Below are 17,640 nucleotides of genomic sequence, written 5' to 3' on the forward strand. Positions count from 1 at the left end.
TTCATTGCGTTTAGTAGGTTTATAAGAAGGTGTGTGAAAACTTGCCAAGTAACATCATTAAAAAGTAACTATTTTTAACTGAGGTATGTGTATGGAACTTGGTACTTATTCAGATCTCACTTCTTTTATAGGCGAAAGATTTCCATATTAACGAACTTGGCAGCCTTTCACATTTTTGTTTTGGGTGGGATTAGAACAACACCAGGAATTTCCTCAAACTGTACATTCACATTCAGAGCATAAAAGAAATCGGTATGGCTCCAACCATATTTGATTCAGAACTAATTGCAACAGATTATCCGAGCATTGGTTTAATAATAGTCTTGTAATGTAGTGCTACGCCTCCTAACAAGTTCTGTTGCGTGTTACAACGACAATCGTGCACTGATGACTAAATAAGACTGTTACGTTCAATGTGAAATGACACCCAAATTATATGGAGTTTACTAACGTCTTATTTGTGATAACAATGGCGGCATTAAGTGTTTATCTACTGCAATCTCTTTTAATGACGTGTTTTATGTTACCTTTGACTTTACGTTTAAATAGTTGTGTTTTATTGCCTGCAGCGTCGCCTTAAACAGATTTTTATCTTCTACTACTTAGGCTGTCTTGATTTTAAATTCATCTTTGAAATTGATGTCTTGAGCATTTAAATGTTCTGTGGTTAGAATTGTGTGCATCTCATTTACAATAATAAAATTATCAACCTTCATCAATTTAACCATCACAATTAACAAATTGACATGTTTACAATAGCCAAATTGATTTTACATTTTTTACCTATTGACATTTCTGAGATGATTATTTCAAATATTTATTTCAAAACTCTTTTATGTATAAACTTAGATATGATCTTAACAAAGTTGCTTCTAAATCTTTCACAGATAAAAACTGTGAAGTACAAAATAAATTCCTGGCGCCAATAATGATACGTTTTCCATCAAACAAGCTGATATGAAACATAATTATAATGTACTGGTAACTTAATTATCTGTGCCAAGGACTGCTAGCTCATTTGTACCATGCATGAGCTAAACAAAGGTTGATAATAACAATATTTTAGTAGAGGACAAGGGTGGGGTTCAGGTTAATTAAAATAGTAATTTGTTCTGGCTATTGTGTTGGTGGCGTGTGGTACAACTCTTAGCGTGAGCTTGACGATAGTGAAGTTGTAGGCTGTGTCGTGTGTAGCTATAAATATATTTTTATATACTTATTAAGGTCTTGCTTATTTAGGATAATAGTCACATTTGGTAAAGGGTCAACGATCTTTTTAGTTCAGTGAGTGTATTTTGATAAGTTACCTGATCTACAGCGATAGTATCAAAGAAAACTTTGGAGTGCTATGGAGCCTCCTATCGATAGCATTTGTAATTTTTCAATACCTCTTGATCGATATTCGATTCGATGTGTTTACTTACTACCTACGTTTCTCATCATTGTCCTCTGAGAATACAGTTTATGCTAAATTGTCGTAGTTGCTGGGTCGCTGATGTTCTTGACCTGTATTCACGGGGTGACGCACGCTATCGTGTGGGCATTGCCACTAAGCCTATTTATTGTCTGCCTCCTATTGACTGACAATACTCCTATGTTGAGAGTATTTATTTACCTGGTTGCAGAGGTTCAATAATCTGAAATCAGAAATACAGCTTGGATTATGTAGATTCAACAGTTGTAGCATATTCTTCTACCATATCTATGCACCGCTTTATCCATCCATGTTTAAAATTCACAATTAAGTTACTCTATATTTAGTACCTACAGTCAAATGTGTTGGAATAATGTGAAAGACAAAAATCCCCAGACATTCCTACTTTAAATAATGATATTTGCTTTCAATAAAGTCTGGCATTGTTAATATCTATTATTCCTGCGGTTAATATTTGGTAAGATAATGGCGCTTACACGTCGTGCAAACTCGGAGGTCAAACAATGACACACGGGGTTAACAATTGCTTAAGTATTCTCATTATATTACTGCGTTTAATTTGCAAAACTGTGAATGACGCATGATGACGTGCTTTGCATTTCACTTAATTTAATTGCTGTTTTTTCTTCAATGAAAACCAAAGTCATCATTCCTGGGTACTTGAGTTAAGTATGCCCCTTGCGATATACTTATTTTTATGCTCTCGATCTTGTACAATTGATATTGAGGCTATGGTCACGATGACAAATGTTAATCATCATACTTTTTACACAGTCAAAATCATCATTATCTCCCGAGCTATTTCAAAATAATAATCTAAAATAAACAATGGCCACAATATCGATCTCAATATAATAAAAATGGCGTCAAAAATCTTTGACGATTATAAGTTCAGAGCAAAGTAACAATCAGGATGAGGCTGATCCGGCTTCCTTATAAGCCGCTGAACTTATAAAGAAACTTGATATCATCTACAATAAATATCACCAGTCACTTTATGTTATTAAATGTTGGCAATTACCTAAGACATATTTACGGGAACTATTCTGCTTACAGGATCCTTTTAGAGGATATTTTATTAGTTTGTTAAGTACAGTAGCATGATGGAGTTAATTTGATATACAACCTGCTTGGCGGACTGTTGGCTATTTGTTAATGTTTTGATGTTATCTTTATATAAATTACTACATGTTTTTGCACGTTTATACTTGCTGAAGTTATTTTAGTCTCTTGGTCTCCCACAGTAGCTTTATAGAAAGTATTTATCACATTTGATTTGTTGTGATAAGATGTAAGTAAATCTTTTTCTATTAATTGCTGATTAAAATAAACACGACTTTTTGCTACCTACACACAACTCGAGTTAACTTAAAGCATAGTAACATCAGTGTAGGCGTGAGGTATCTAAGCTTCGCCATTTTTGTCATCTGTATTAGTTGAGAGTGAATCATCTAAAGCTTCGTTTGTTATTTGTTATTATTGCTCCGAATGTGTTCCAATTACTTATATACTTTGCTTTGTTCTATTTGTATGTACGCATATCAATGTGGTCAGGTTTATTTTCAGTATTTATGAAGTTAGTTAACTTAAATACTTCAAATGCTTTAAAATTCTGCTTAGAATTCAGAATGATAGACGTATATATCACACTAAATACTGCGAAAAACTGACCAAGATTTACTTGGTCAATAGTACCAACATTTTAAATTGCTAAAGCAATTAGATTATTAGTTAATTTATTTCCATTCATTCAATGTTTTGATGATTCCAAGCTTGTGCCAGTTACCATCGAAGATAAAAAATATTTTCCAACTAATAAAGTACCTATTCTTGGATCTATTAAATCTCCATAATCTTCTAGTTTTACAACGTTTTCTTAAGCAATACGCATTCGAAATGTTAATCGTGCGCATCTTGTACTCGTGTAACCTTTAGTCAATAAATGGACACAGCTACTCGAGTGTTTATTTGTTGTGACGTTATTTAATCGATTATTCGATTTCAATTTTGCATCATTTCATACTTAAGATTGCTTGTTAACTAAATATTAATGTTTGTTCTTGACCCCAAATGAAATTGTTGGATAAAAGCCGTTAGAATGCCGAAAGGGTTATGAAGTGTAATAATACTAAGTGATGTAAATGTAAGCTTAATGGTTACATAAATAATAACAAGTCATATTACAAAGTTGTTTTAACTTATTTTACAGTTTCCCCAACAGTAAATGTTGCTAATGAAATGTTATGGAGACATTTCGTCCCACACAATTTTCACTTTACAAAGATCTCTAAATCTACATTACGGCCACGTTTAACAGCCTCATTAGGTAGATTCTACAACAAAATAGGTCTAAAGAACGCGATATGTTCGATCTCAGTCACGCAACCGACAACACCAAACATAGAAATTGGTGGCAGAGTACTATAAAGATTAAAGTTAAGCATAATTAGCATGGGGCATTACATCCGTCTGGTAGATATGATCGGGCTTGCTGCTCAGTGGGTGTGCTGGCTGATCACGTCGAAAGATACGCTCGGGAGTCCCTCAAGGCGGTATGTTAGGTTGCACTCTGTTTTAGGCCTTAATGTTTTCTTTTAAGTTTAATCGGATTTAACTTGTGATTTAACGCATCTTGCTTTGTTTTTGCGCGATCTGGATAATTAGTGCAGTTATAATAGTAGTATTTACTTGAGTACAAATTCAGTCACAGACATCTAGCAACGTGAACTAAATTGCGTACCTATTACACTGCCTTCTTTTAATTCGAATTATTGATTGTCACGAGTACTAGGGTAACAGAACTTGACAGAAGATATTCTATCAATGTCTTTTGATATTTCGCGTCACTTATTAGAGCAATCATTTTTATGGTGTCCATAATATCAAATATTGGAAAGTTTCGCACCAGAATGCTGCGCCAAGAATGATGATGCTGAGTCGTGCACTGTCGATGAAAGCGGCCGCTGTCCCACATGCATTGTTATAAATATTAAATATGCGATAGACAACTATAATGTTCCATTCTGTATGGTCAAACTATGTTATTAGAATACCATACCTGTCTTCAGTCATTCATGGAATATTAATGACTATTGATTAGTGTACGATGAGAAATTAGTATGACGATACAATTGCGATAATGTTGTGAAATGATAGCATCATCTATAAACAGATTTGGATGATGTTTGTTATTTATTTGTGTTAGATTTCCTTTTCGTACTACTTGATTATGTAGTTCAACATTTCTATTGATTTGTTTAATTATATGCATATGAGATAATGAATACAGTTTACTGGCTGAATCTTGCGTCATCTGTAGGCAATTAGCGATTTTTGACGACCTCTATGGCGCAATGGTCACCAAGCCGGACTGCCGAATCTGAGGTCCCGGGTTCGATTCCCGGTTCGGTCGACATTTGTGTGATGAGCATGCTTGTTGGCCGTGGTCTGGGTGTTACAATATGTATCTATAAATATGTATATGTGTAGCTATATGTAGTTTATCAGTTGTGTTAGCACCCATAACACAAGTTAATTAATAACTTACCATGGGGCTAACCAACCGTGTGTGAAAAGGTGTCCCGACGTTATTTGTCCCGACGTTATTTAGCAGTCATAACAATCTCATGACTTATTATATCCGGTGCAGTAATAATAATAATTATCTTGACCCAGCACATCTTTAAAAAAGTCAGGCACTTTTTTTGTTTCACATTTTATTTTTGAAGCCAACAAATACCGGAAATAAATGAACGTTACGTAGCTCTCTTTAGAGAAACAAACATTAATTAAAGAGTTCACTTTCAAGGCTCTCAGTGCTTAAAGATTTAGTATTATTTTACATAACAGTGTTGTATCATGTCTTTAAATATTAGCTCATCAGGCATGTGGCATGCTGCGCCATTTTATTTTTTACTGATTACTTTACAATCAAGGAAATAGGAGGTTGGTCTTTCTTTATGCAACTAGTTACTCTGGGATCACTTCTTGCTTTGCAAACACTTGAGATTTTTACACACTGCTCAGCAACCGCAACTGTCCTCGCATGACGACCACCGTGGGAAGCATACACTTCCTCGAGAAAGAAAAATCAATTTACTTTATAAAAGTAGGCACCGCAGTAAATCATACAATATTAGTAATGGAAAACTGGCCACAAAAACCTATTGCAATCAAAGTACTTACAAATTGATGCTATTGTGAAATTCGTGCACACTATTGTATTCTCTATAGATGCTCCAATAGGGGTTATAATTACGGTAATATCTTTTAAGGATGCGACGATTTGTATTGCTTTCATGTTTTTATCTCCCGATGTTTGTACTTTGTAGTCGGTCAAGGCTCGTTGGCGAGGTCGGTAGCGTCTACTGCCTATTGTTAGGGTCTGGTCGTGATCGGCGATGCATAAAGAGGAATTCTGAATAGGTTCTATTCATCTGCTATGAGAAATGACACTTTTGTGTTGGCTTGATGTGATGCCTGACAGAGATGTACTTGTTATAATAATATTATGGCTGTTGAACGAATGTTGAAATCATCTATTCCTGTCTTGATATAATTGAAAATAAAAGACTTCTTATTATTTAAAATCATGCTATGAGAATAATGTAACTTAGCTCATGTGAATAGTATTCTACATTATATTCATGATTTAACCTATTGCATCTGAGTTGTTCTAGTTGGCATTACCTCGTCTTATTAATAGATTAGATTTCACGTAATCAAAAACTAATTTCGTCTGACCATCAATCATCTTTGGCATCGTTTCTTCAAGTTGTTTGATATCCGTTAATATTATGACTCGCCTAAATTCAATGCTTGTGACTTGCGCATTCATATTCATATAAGCATCACTTAGGTCCCGACTATTACTTAAGTCGTTCACCTATGGAACTAGGTTGCCTCTTTAGGTGTGGGCTTTACCTCTTACGAAATCTCTAGCGCGCACAAATTAAACTATATCGTTGTCGTTCATTATTTTAGAGTTAGGAACCAGTTTCCTTATATGGAGAGTTGAAATCTCGTTTTTGATTTTTAACCTAAGCGTTTTGAGGTAGATTTATTTTATGTCAAGTTTTACCTTTTATAAATGAAGTGTCAGTCTTAACATTCACGTTTAAAACTACGTTCAAATAATCCAGTGAATCATCTGTGATTTTAGTGAATGGTGCCGCCATGTTCTCCAAATTAAAAACGAAGAGCGTTATCTAGTGTAGTGTTTTCTTCTGTTAAGTTACTTAAGAAATAAAGGTTCAGGAATAAAGACTGTAGCAGGATCAAGATCAATTAAGATAAGATGACTGCCTCGTTCATAACATGCCACAAAATATATTAAGAGATAGATAAAAAATTTTAACTGAGCAATAAAATCGCTTTCGCTTACACCTGGGCTTGGATTAAAGTATTTGAATATGCATTGTTTGTCTTCTATAGGCGGTTGTAGCACAATGATAATGTAGTCAGCGTTTTGATTTGTCATCGATGCAGGTTCAATTCTGTGCACCCACGAGTTACGAAAGTGGTTGGTATTCATTGAGTTCGTCATTTTATTGATTGTAAGTTTCTATTGCTTTATGACGAACTCAAACGTGAACCTGTTGCGATTTTTATGTCTTTTCAGTAGGTTTATATCCTAGTTTATTAGCGAAGTTAGCAATTTTCGATGACGTTCTAAAAAAATATGAGAAAACAATCACTTTGACGTGTCATCGTCTTCAAGAAAATAAATAAATACTGTAATTGTTTTACTTTATTTGTTTAAGAATATCTTCTTGCCATAGAAATCCAAATGACAATACGCAACTTTTAAGTAAGATTGTTATCAAAATTGTTAACATCCTGTCTTCTTTCATTATTATCATCGGAAAACATTTACTCTGTAAGTTTGCGTAATTGTTCTACCTTTGTACTGTTCATACATAACATAGTAACGTTATCATTCTGTTTCAGGTAAATGAGAGCAGTATGCGAGGTGTTCTTGCGTAAGTAGCAAAAGGTGTCAGTAACCAAAGTGTTAATGAGAAAGTAGAATCACAATACTAGTACCTTTTTAGTGAAGTCGGTGTGAATTTTACTACCTCTGTGCTTATTTGGATCGTATTGACATTTCGAATGTGCAAGGTGCCGATTTCGAAGATACATCGTAACTGTTATAATAGCTTGCTGCAAATTGCGTGGTTATGAAACCAATAATGATGAACAGATATAAATTAGTCGTGACATAATTAAGGAAACACTAAAATAGAATATCAATTTTCTACTCTAGTATTATGAAGACGGTTAAGTTTGAACGTAATAAATTTCTAGACTTGGAATACGTGTAAAACAGCACTTACCTATTATGATATGCAGATGGGCTAAACTAAAGTCAGGAAAAGTAACTGTTTCTTTAAAAGTCTTTGGAAAATTAACGTAAAAGGAAGACATTGCAACACCTGCTAAAAGTATTTTTCTGCTATCCTGGCAAAGTAGTCATCTTGCCAATATTCTAAGTTGGCCAAGTTACCGATCTAATGTTACAAGGCTAATACTTGAAGAGAAATTACATATTTATACAATTTTAAGGATATATCGTGAAGAAGCACACTTGTTGTGAAAAGGTCAAACGATTGATGCCAAGTATATTCAGTAATTGTTCAATGGGTTCATTGCTTAACCAGTACCTCTGTAATGCATCGAGTAATTCATTAGACACATTATCGATTATTTCATTTCAAAATTAATATCTAATCATGCAATTATTTTAATATTTTTCACATGCATAGCCTCTACTATATTCTCGGAACTAGTTTTACTTTATTGATTGTCGTTATTTGCTTTATTACACATTTTTTTTCTATAATGTACTCTTTTATGTTATAAGTAGTCTACTTCCTAGTTTCCACTTGATCATAAAATTTTATCATGATTGCTGGTCTTATCCTTCCTGTATGAGGCATTATTTGATCGGCCATTTAGTCTACAGGCGTTCCCTTATACACTTTCGCTTTTATATAATTTATCAATCTTTTAAGCTTCAATATATCCATTATTACTTTAATGTCCAGTCATTTCGTATCATAGCTATTGTAAATTGTTTAATAAGACATTATACCTCATTCTATTAATGTTACATAATATGCCTCGGAGCTATTCAGTTGTATAAACACCGCAAATGACTTATAAGTTATTGATATAAGTGGTTTTGGGCTGACAGTAGTGTTAGTTAATATTTTTAGAATTTCCTGCGTTGGCATTGTCAAACTGGTAGTATTTTTTCGTAATTGCCTTCCTTTGTACAATTTATTGTTTCTATTAACAACACAAAAAGAACATAGCTTGTTTTTAATTCCTGTATGTAAATATTAAACCACACCTGATATCAAAAACATCCACTTATTTTTGACACGACAGCATTGCTAATAGCATGCGATGCAAACAATTAAACTGGTGAGGAAGTAATTATCTTAAACTTAGCTTACATAACAGATATTGAAAACCAATGTTTTGAATACGCCAATTATATTTGCATTCCTATTTGAACAGCTGAACTAATAGCCCATGTTTCATTTATCGTAGACGAGTTTGCGGTTTTAGGGAAAGGTCTGAACGTACCCGCAGAAGGAACATTGTGTAATCCACATTTTACTTCCAGTGACCATATAGAACAAAACCTTCTTTGTGTAGTAATTCTTGAATTAAAAAATAAACTAGACAGTGTTGAAACTGTGAATCATAACGCAGTTTTAATATTTGAATTTAACGGATCTCTGTCACGGTATGGAGTTCAAAAGTATATTGTTTAAGCAAGTGTGAAGGCGTTTGTAGGACAGAGCAGACGAAATAAAAAGAGTAATGTGTCGAATAACGCTATTTCTGAAGACATGACTGAAATCATTATGCCTCCAATATGAGTTACATCAACCATTGCATTTTTTAATTGCTTAATTGGTAAGCTTAGCAAAAGCTATTTGAACTATCATTAAGTGTTGGTGGTTACAAGAAAAGTTGACTCAATCGCTCTAGCCTCAATTGTGCCAGATTGCGCGAAACAGCATTGTAGATAACTTGATTTAAAATTTGATTGTAGTCAAATGACACTAGTGTGAATTTCAAAAGAGTCTATTTAACATATCTTTCTCACGTAAGCGTGGAAGTTTACTCGCGTTAACAGAGTTACAATGCAAATTCAGTCATTTAGTCTATTCGCTTGCAAATAAATTGACTTGGTATGATTCAGGGAAGTATGTACAGTTACAGATTACGTTAGGCTTGTCTGTGAGGGAATTGATTCGGCTTGCGACTTTTGCCTGCATTGTGCTAAGTGCATGCTATACAGACAGGTGTTATGGAAATGGAATATATTGGAGTTGATTGGGTCGTTATAATACGAGATGAGGTTTGAATAGATAGGTTATATTTTGTAGTAATGCTTGTTTAGAATATGGGATTGCTTAGAGTAGAAGACATAAGTTTTATAAGAAGAACAAATAAAATTACCAAGTCAAGTCATCTATGCTATATTCAGATGGGTCTTTCTTAGCAACACAACCCACAGACATGTTGCCACAAATTCACAGAACCATTTGATTAACCTCCTCACTATGTGGCCCACCGAATTCCTCCATAAGATTCTGAAGCAATTAAGAGAGTCAGCTCGTGACAGAATCATGTAGAACCTCGTTAGAAGTTTCGTACGTGATTGAAAGGTGAATTACTGGTGTTTGCAATTAGTTGTTACCTTGTGTCACTTTGAGACTATTTACGACTGATAGGCTCGTTTGAAGCATTCATAAATCGACAGCTGTGAGCATTTTGAGTGACGTGATGGCGTTTGGAATTAAGCTGAATGGGACTTTAAATTTTATGAGTATGAATGTGAATTGTGTTATACCATTTTGGTCAATTAAATGGTAAGTTCTTAGTGTAGTTAGTCTCCTCATAGGCACCTACGTTGTTTGCACAGCTCAAGATCTGATGTCGGAAATAACTTTATGTATTTCGGTATTCCTCACGACTTCGCATATCCGTTGGCGACATATTTGCGGACTAAGCTTGATATATTTAGCTCTAATTGATAGGATACAGTGCTACGTCTAACGGGTGATAAATGACGAATGAGGTACTTTGAAAAACATGCTTCATGAATGACATTAAACGTTTTCATAGTAGAACCTATGTTAATGTGGCTAAAAATAACTTAGGAATCTGCTTACGAAAGTTTATTCTCGGCTTATTTTATCTCACGTCCCAATAGTACCAGGTAGCCATTCAGAGTCGGCACGCCTACATGTATGGTTCCAAGAAAGTACGCCACTGGTCGTCCGACGAATAACAATACGAACGAAAGTGTCGCGCCCAACGGAAGCGGCCGGTGAAAATCTCAACAGACAAACAACTGTTACGATAAGTTCAATCGTATTTACTAACGTTGTTATGTAAGCGATTGTGTAATTTATTTTCGTATATAGATATTCGATTCTATTTGTGCGTTGTCATGTTTTTATATTTCATTCCATCAAAAGCATAATGTTGTAAGTGTTCATTTTGAATCCATAGTTATGGTTTGATTTGTGTTATAAGATTATCACTAGATGCTTGCTAATTTTGGATCAGTTTCATGAGGCGTTAAAAATAAATCAATTCATTCAGCGGCACATCAGGTTTTTTGGTTAGCTCGCGTAGAAAAACTTAAGTAAGTTAGCAGTTCTTGATTGATAATCCATTAATTAGGCTAATTTTTCCGCTCAGTTGCTTCAAATATGTAGGTGAATGATTAACGGAATATCCACGCTTCAGTGAATCTTTGAATATGAATGAATTGCCAATAAAATATCACTTGATCGATGTTTCCTTAGTTGCGGACACGAACAAGAAAATTGCTGCGGTTATGTTACCTAACAATTATGGCGGATTGTTATGAATTGCGCTATTTGTGACCTAATACCGGTGATTTCTAGAATATAGCTGAGAAATTAAAACGTCAATGAAACCACAAATATCTCTCGGAGATCGTCGATTTTATACCAAAGGTATCTGGGGTCCAAAGTTAAGCTTGAAGTATATTTGGTGGCAATCTTGCCTGCTTACTGTATTGCGCTTGTAAAATTGGATAGTGCAGACAAATGTAGCTTCAATGACCTATTTTCTTTTATGGTAATAATATGCATCTTCAAAATCGAATCATAATAATCGAAAGTATAATGTCATTAAATGATACATTACCAGGACTTAGATTCTTAGTACTTTGAAATGTAAGCATTTAAGTTTTGCATTAAGCAATTAAGCATGCCTTACACTACTTATACACAACTTCATAAATGTACCGAATTCCAAACCAGTAAAGGGTTGATCAACTTTCATAGCAGCAAGAACACGTGTTTTAACTCAATTTTGTGCAATGTGTGGTTTGAAATTCACATTAACCATATTTTATATCCATCCAGATTGTGGCTGCGAGTAACTGCGTCTAAAAATAACTTGATTATTATTCACTGAACTTGAGATAAAAATAGACTTTTATGGAGCTCTTCACAGCCTAGAAATTACAGCATCTTGGCTTGCGAGATCAATTTTATTTTGACAAAGGATTGTAGGAAGTAGTTCCCTCATTTTCCGAATGAAACCGCGGGAAACAGTCACTATTAAAATAAAATATAAAATCTATAGATACAGCCATTCCAATTAGACAATGTTAAGGCAAAACCCAATGCGGTGTAATTTTATTGAATTCTCACCTAATAACACGGTGGTTATAAAAACTCGTGCGAATTTCTATTACTTTACGTGTATTGCGCAATCCTGGTGTTTAATTAATATGGACAGACATGGGAGAACAGTGGGAAATACTTTGATATGTATAGCTTTTCTATCACGGAAGACTTTTCTTGTAATAGTGTATTGTTTTTGTCGAAGGCTATTGTTTTAGAACTAATAGTCCCTTTTAATAGCCGCTTGAAAACTATCCGGAAAGATTGTTCTTTGATGAGTTTATCTTGCTTTCTATATTGTTGGGAAAGCTTATAGACTTCTGGGATTTAATTATTATGAGATAACTAATTAGTAGCTTGTACCTTTACCTACAGCTACATCTTAAACCAGCAATGTATTACATACATTATTTTGGTTGATTCTGTTTACGCAACTATAGTAGTCCTAACCTCTCTTTTTCGGTAATTTTTCAAGTCTTGACCATCCCTGATTAAAAAGCACCTCTCAATCAACTCAACAAGATGTTATAAAGACGTAATATTGTGTGAAAACGGAACCTGTACATCAATTGTAAGCGTTTAACGAACATCATTATGCAACCCTAAGCTTAATGACAATACGTCGGAATTAAATATTTCCGCGTGTTTCTTTGTAAGTTCGATACCATCTGTAATAGTTGTGTATGATGTAAATGCTTTTGTATCAGCTAAGTCATTTGTAGGGTCATCTACAAATGGTAGGGTTAATTCATCTGTGATTGTACGAGTTGGGTTAAATGTTGTGAAGTCAGATATAAGAGGAAGAGTTTTAGGTCAATCTTGTTGTGTTAGTTTCTTAGTCTGATTATAGAAATTCCCAATAAAGTGTCTTTTCTTCTGCTTAAATTCCTTGCTGCTTGACTTAGAATAGCAGATAGTAGGTTGTCCTTATTTAGTAGTCCTATTAATATTTGATAAGTGGATTTTGTAATTGAAGTAATTGACTTTTACAAATCATTTTAATGTAATTTACTTTCTTGTTGCTGTCAGCGTTAATGGTATTTACTGTAAATATCAGTACGTTTTACACAACAAATCAAAAAGCATTAAAAAGTACAAATTAAGCTCAACATGTCATTGCAACCAACAGTTTTAATCGAAACATTTCTTATTTCGTTCGCGACATACACTTATCCCTCAATTTGACTGATAAGACAATTATTTACAGCTATTTGGAAACTGCCTGCATGTGAAATCAGTGTTACAAGGCTGTTATTCGCCGACCATTGTGCAATTATTTGAGTACTAAAGATAATAAAGTTTGTTTTAATTAAAGAATCATTTGAATTTTCTTGTTTTTCGTCAAGGTTTTAGATACGAGGATGGTTATTGTTAATTGCGTCTCTAAAGATGGTCATTATTCCCTTGACTACAGGGATTTACATATCTAACTGGATACATAATGTAATAAAATGATAAAAAAGATAGACCTACATGTAAACGATAAATAAATCTCCAAGAATATAACTCAAATTATGAACTTCGATTTTAAAGACGCTCTACAAAACACGACATAGAAATTATCGAAGATGGTCATCCAAGTAAAAAGTCCAATAAAACATCCCAATATGATCAATAATATTCAATAGGAAGTGAGATTATGTAACATCACGTTCGTTGCGTTGTACAATGACGCCTCGAGGCTCACACATATCCGACTGCCCACAGTTGCTAGACAATGAATTAGTGTTTATTATTTATTATATACTGAGCTTGCCCAAAGCGACGTGATATAGTCCCCTGTCAGACAATTAGTTTGTGATAAAAGTTTGAATCTGATTTATAAGACTGTTTTGCATTTTGATTTCTTGCTCCAGATTAATGTTATATTTCTCGTCATTAGTATCGCTGAAGGGCTTTTAGTCTTCATTTGGAAGTGATTTTGATATGCGCTGTAGGATTTGTTAGTTAGTTATTTTTTTTTCATACAGCTTAACCAGTTTTTGGGTGGTTTCTCTTATAAAATAATCTGATTCTTTGTTGTTACCTGCAAGTCTTACTATAGCTTATCTACTTTTAATTTTGGTCTTGCAATTAATTATAGTGTAGTTGGCTTTTCAATCTTTAGTTTCATCAATAACACTGTTGTTATCAATCACTATAACAATTGCAATAAGTCCAAAATTGATACTTCCAGTGGGCAGCATCACGAAATCTCCGATATTATCAACGAGATCATTTACAGTGGCCATTATATCACTGGTCTGTGGTCGCTGTCATTCACCCGGGGCCGCTCACCTCAGAGCTTGCGCAAGTGGCCGCGACATCCGATCTATCTGCCGATGCCGGTTAATTATTGCATATTGTTCACGTGGTTTATGTACGATCATGTATATTGGCAGGTACTTTGTGACCGCATGTGGCTGTATTGGTAGGCTGAAACTGGGCTAATAAGACTTTTAAAGTTAGGATGTGGTAAGTGTAATAGATAGTAGGTTTATGTGATACTATTAGGTTTACATGTAGTATGGAGATGCTTTAAGGCTTTTAGTTGTTCAATGCACGATAGTGCTAAATAAAACGATGGTGGTGGATATAATACTTTTGATTGAGATCATTCAAATACTATTTCTCAGTAAGCTTCTAAGACATGACGTGCTAAGAATATCAATAGAATTCGTGTTCTAAGCCAGTAACTGGTTAGTCAATACATAACCATTCACAGAAGAAGAATAAAACTTGAGTGTCTGCCGTCGAACTCTCACTTGCCCTCAATGGAGGCAGTTCCAAGACGTCTATTACTAAAATGTTGACACTTGTATACTAAGTAGTTAGGAAGTACATGTTTACCAGCCTCGGAATGTTTACTCTTCCCACGTGTGAACCCTTTCCTATTGTGCACACACTGGCCTCTGTGGAGACGAAGGCATTTTCATGGTTTAAGTTATCAGCGAAAGTTGGTAGCAGCCGTGAATATTGAATGGTTTGTGGAAAGTCATGTTTGTTCGTAATTTTTATGTTTGTCTCTACCGTTTTCTCTGTCTTGATATTGCAAGCTACATCTACAACAATTCTACTTCCTGACATAATATTATTAACGAAACAAAGGTTAAAGTCATCATATGTAAAGTTATATTTACTAAAGCATTATTCTAACACTTCCATTTTACAAGACAATGCTTGTTAAGGTCGTTTACTTTTTGCCAAATTTATTCACAGGCATTTGAATTTTAGGATCTTGATTTATGTAAGAAATATTCACGAAATGAACGTTTAGAAGGACACGAATTTTAAGGATGTAATAATTCCCATTTACTCTGTGATGTTTTTACAAAATTGAAGTTTATTTTGTAAGTGAAACATAATATCGTAATGCTAGTGAACTAAAAAAAAGTAAAAGCTAAGCAGAGCACGCAGAGCTCGCAAGAAAAGTTATCAGGCAAGGTCTTAATGATGCACATGATGCTGAGAAGAAAGTTTGGAAAGCCATGAATATTTATTGAGCAAATTGAACATCAGCCTACGACGACAACTTCATCTGACCTTCCACACATAATGAACGTGTAGAAGATACCATTAGAAACAATGAAACAATCCAAGGTAATATGGTCCTTATCTTAATTTCTATAATGACAAAAATACCGTGCACCTACAGCTCGAATTAACCCAGTAATTTATCAAGTAAACAATAAAATGTTATAACATGCAAAAAATATTTTCTCATACAAATAATTGTTTGAATGTAGTCTCGCAATCACGACTGTCCTAGAAAGTAAGTGACCATATTCAATGCTCGTTCATCATTCGCACAATTGTTGTTTATAGTTTTCCAGCTAGTGGCATTGTGTATGGCTTATATAGAAAATTATTTAGTTCAATTGACACAGTGTTTATTTTAATTAATGCTTGAATGGTTTTGTTTTATGAAAACGCTGTTATTGGCTAACCTAAATCCATAGGAGGAAAAATAGATAAAAACGACGAGGCAGATAATCGAATATCATTAAGCGGAGAATTAAGAAATCATAGTACCAACTAATAAATTGAGTGTTTTGACTGTTGTTTGGTTTCTTTCTTTTTTATCATTTGGTTTACGTGAAAGATCAAGTGGCAGCTTGTCTAACGAAATCGATAGAGCATCTACATAGAGAGAGTTGGATTTAAATCTTTCAGAACCAACCGAATCTACCAGGCATATAATTTTTGCACAAGCCGTCAGTCTCACGTCATTCGAAAGTTTTCGCCATTCTGCTACATTCAGATGCAGTTTTTGATAAAATTAATAAGTACTTACAAACCTATTATTTGGTTTGAATGGTTGTAGTGATTGTAATAATGCATTGAAAAGACTCATTCATATAAACGTGGCCAACATTTTAGTAACGGGGCCATTTTTTTTGGTTTTTTTTTTTTTTTTAAACGCATTCCTGAGATCCATTTTGGTTTCATTAATATCATCTATAAGGAAAGTGTTTGGATGTTATAGGCTAGTTCTTATTTCAGTAGCCGAATTAATTTACTGCGAATTTTGGGCTGTTCTGCAGGCTTTGTCAGAATCATTAGGCGTGCTAGTTTTTGCTATCCATATCAGTTTATAATGGCGGTCGTGCGAGCCGGCGGCGGTCGCACGCTCACCTGCTTCTTAATTGCTCTCATTGTTGTGCTTCGCTCGTTCGAAGAAGTTATTAGTGTTTGCAAGTTCAAGTGATCACGGCTTACTTGAGAAATGTACCACAATTGAAATGAAGATGCTCTTTTATTGAAATGTTTAAAAGTTATATTTTAGATCGGATTTGTGATTTCTATTCTCGTTCTCCAATTAAAATCTGCTTAAGCATTAATTAATATGCAGTAAGATCCATAAACAAATTGAACAAGAATGTGAAGATTTCAATGAACTTGTAGCAAATAAAACTACTGTTCATTTGCGGCATGCAGCTATGTGCAGAAGCTAACAGTCTCATTAACGCATAGCTATGTATATACATTATACATCAGGTGTGCACAGCACATACTTTACCATTCCATGCCCATCGGTTAACCGTACTGATAAGATTAAAAATACTTCTCTTGTTTATTGTCTATTCAAATGGCAGAAACTGAAGAAATATTACATTAAACATTCTACAACCGTCTTGTAACTGTCTAGTTCTTATGAATGGCTGGCTCTTTAGCATTCATGGTGTTTGTAACAATAAAATTATTCCAAATTGCTTCGCTGTCATCTTTGTTTTTAACACGTGCTTCTTGTTTATTTGAAGAACGATTTATGGTTTTTACAGGTAGCGTTTCGTAAACTTTATTCTGGTTTGGAAAACCTGAAGAAAAACAAATGTAAATATTATTTTATCTATACTAATATTATAAAGAGGAAAACTTTGTTTGTTTGTTTGGTTGTAATGAATAGGCTCAAAAACTACTGGACCGTTTTTAAAAATTCTTTCACCATTCGAAAGCTACATTATCCAGGAGTAACATAGGCTATATTTTATCCCGGTACGGGCAGTAGTTACCACAGGACGCGGGTGAAACCGCGGG

The 17,640-nt window shown here is 34.3% G+C and overlaps 1 protein-coding gene across 4 annotated transcripts in view; it reads left to right on the forward strand.

Moving 5' to 3' along the window:
• LOC124633658 (axoneme-associated protein mst101(2)) overlaps nt 1-17,640 on the forward strand; it is a 111,870-nt gene that overhangs the window by 49,894 nt on the left and 44,336 nt on the right. The gene's annotated exons all lie outside the window — the stretch shown is intronic.

The sequence above is a fragment of the Helicoverpa zea genome, chromosome 10 (genome assembly GCF_022581195.2).
Source record: "Helicoverpa zea isolate HzStark_Cry1AcR chromosome 10, ilHelZeax1.1, whole genome shotgun sequence".
Classification (NCBI taxonomy): domain Eukaryota; kingdom Metazoa; phylum Arthropoda; class Insecta; order Lepidoptera; family Noctuidae; genus Helicoverpa; species Helicoverpa zea.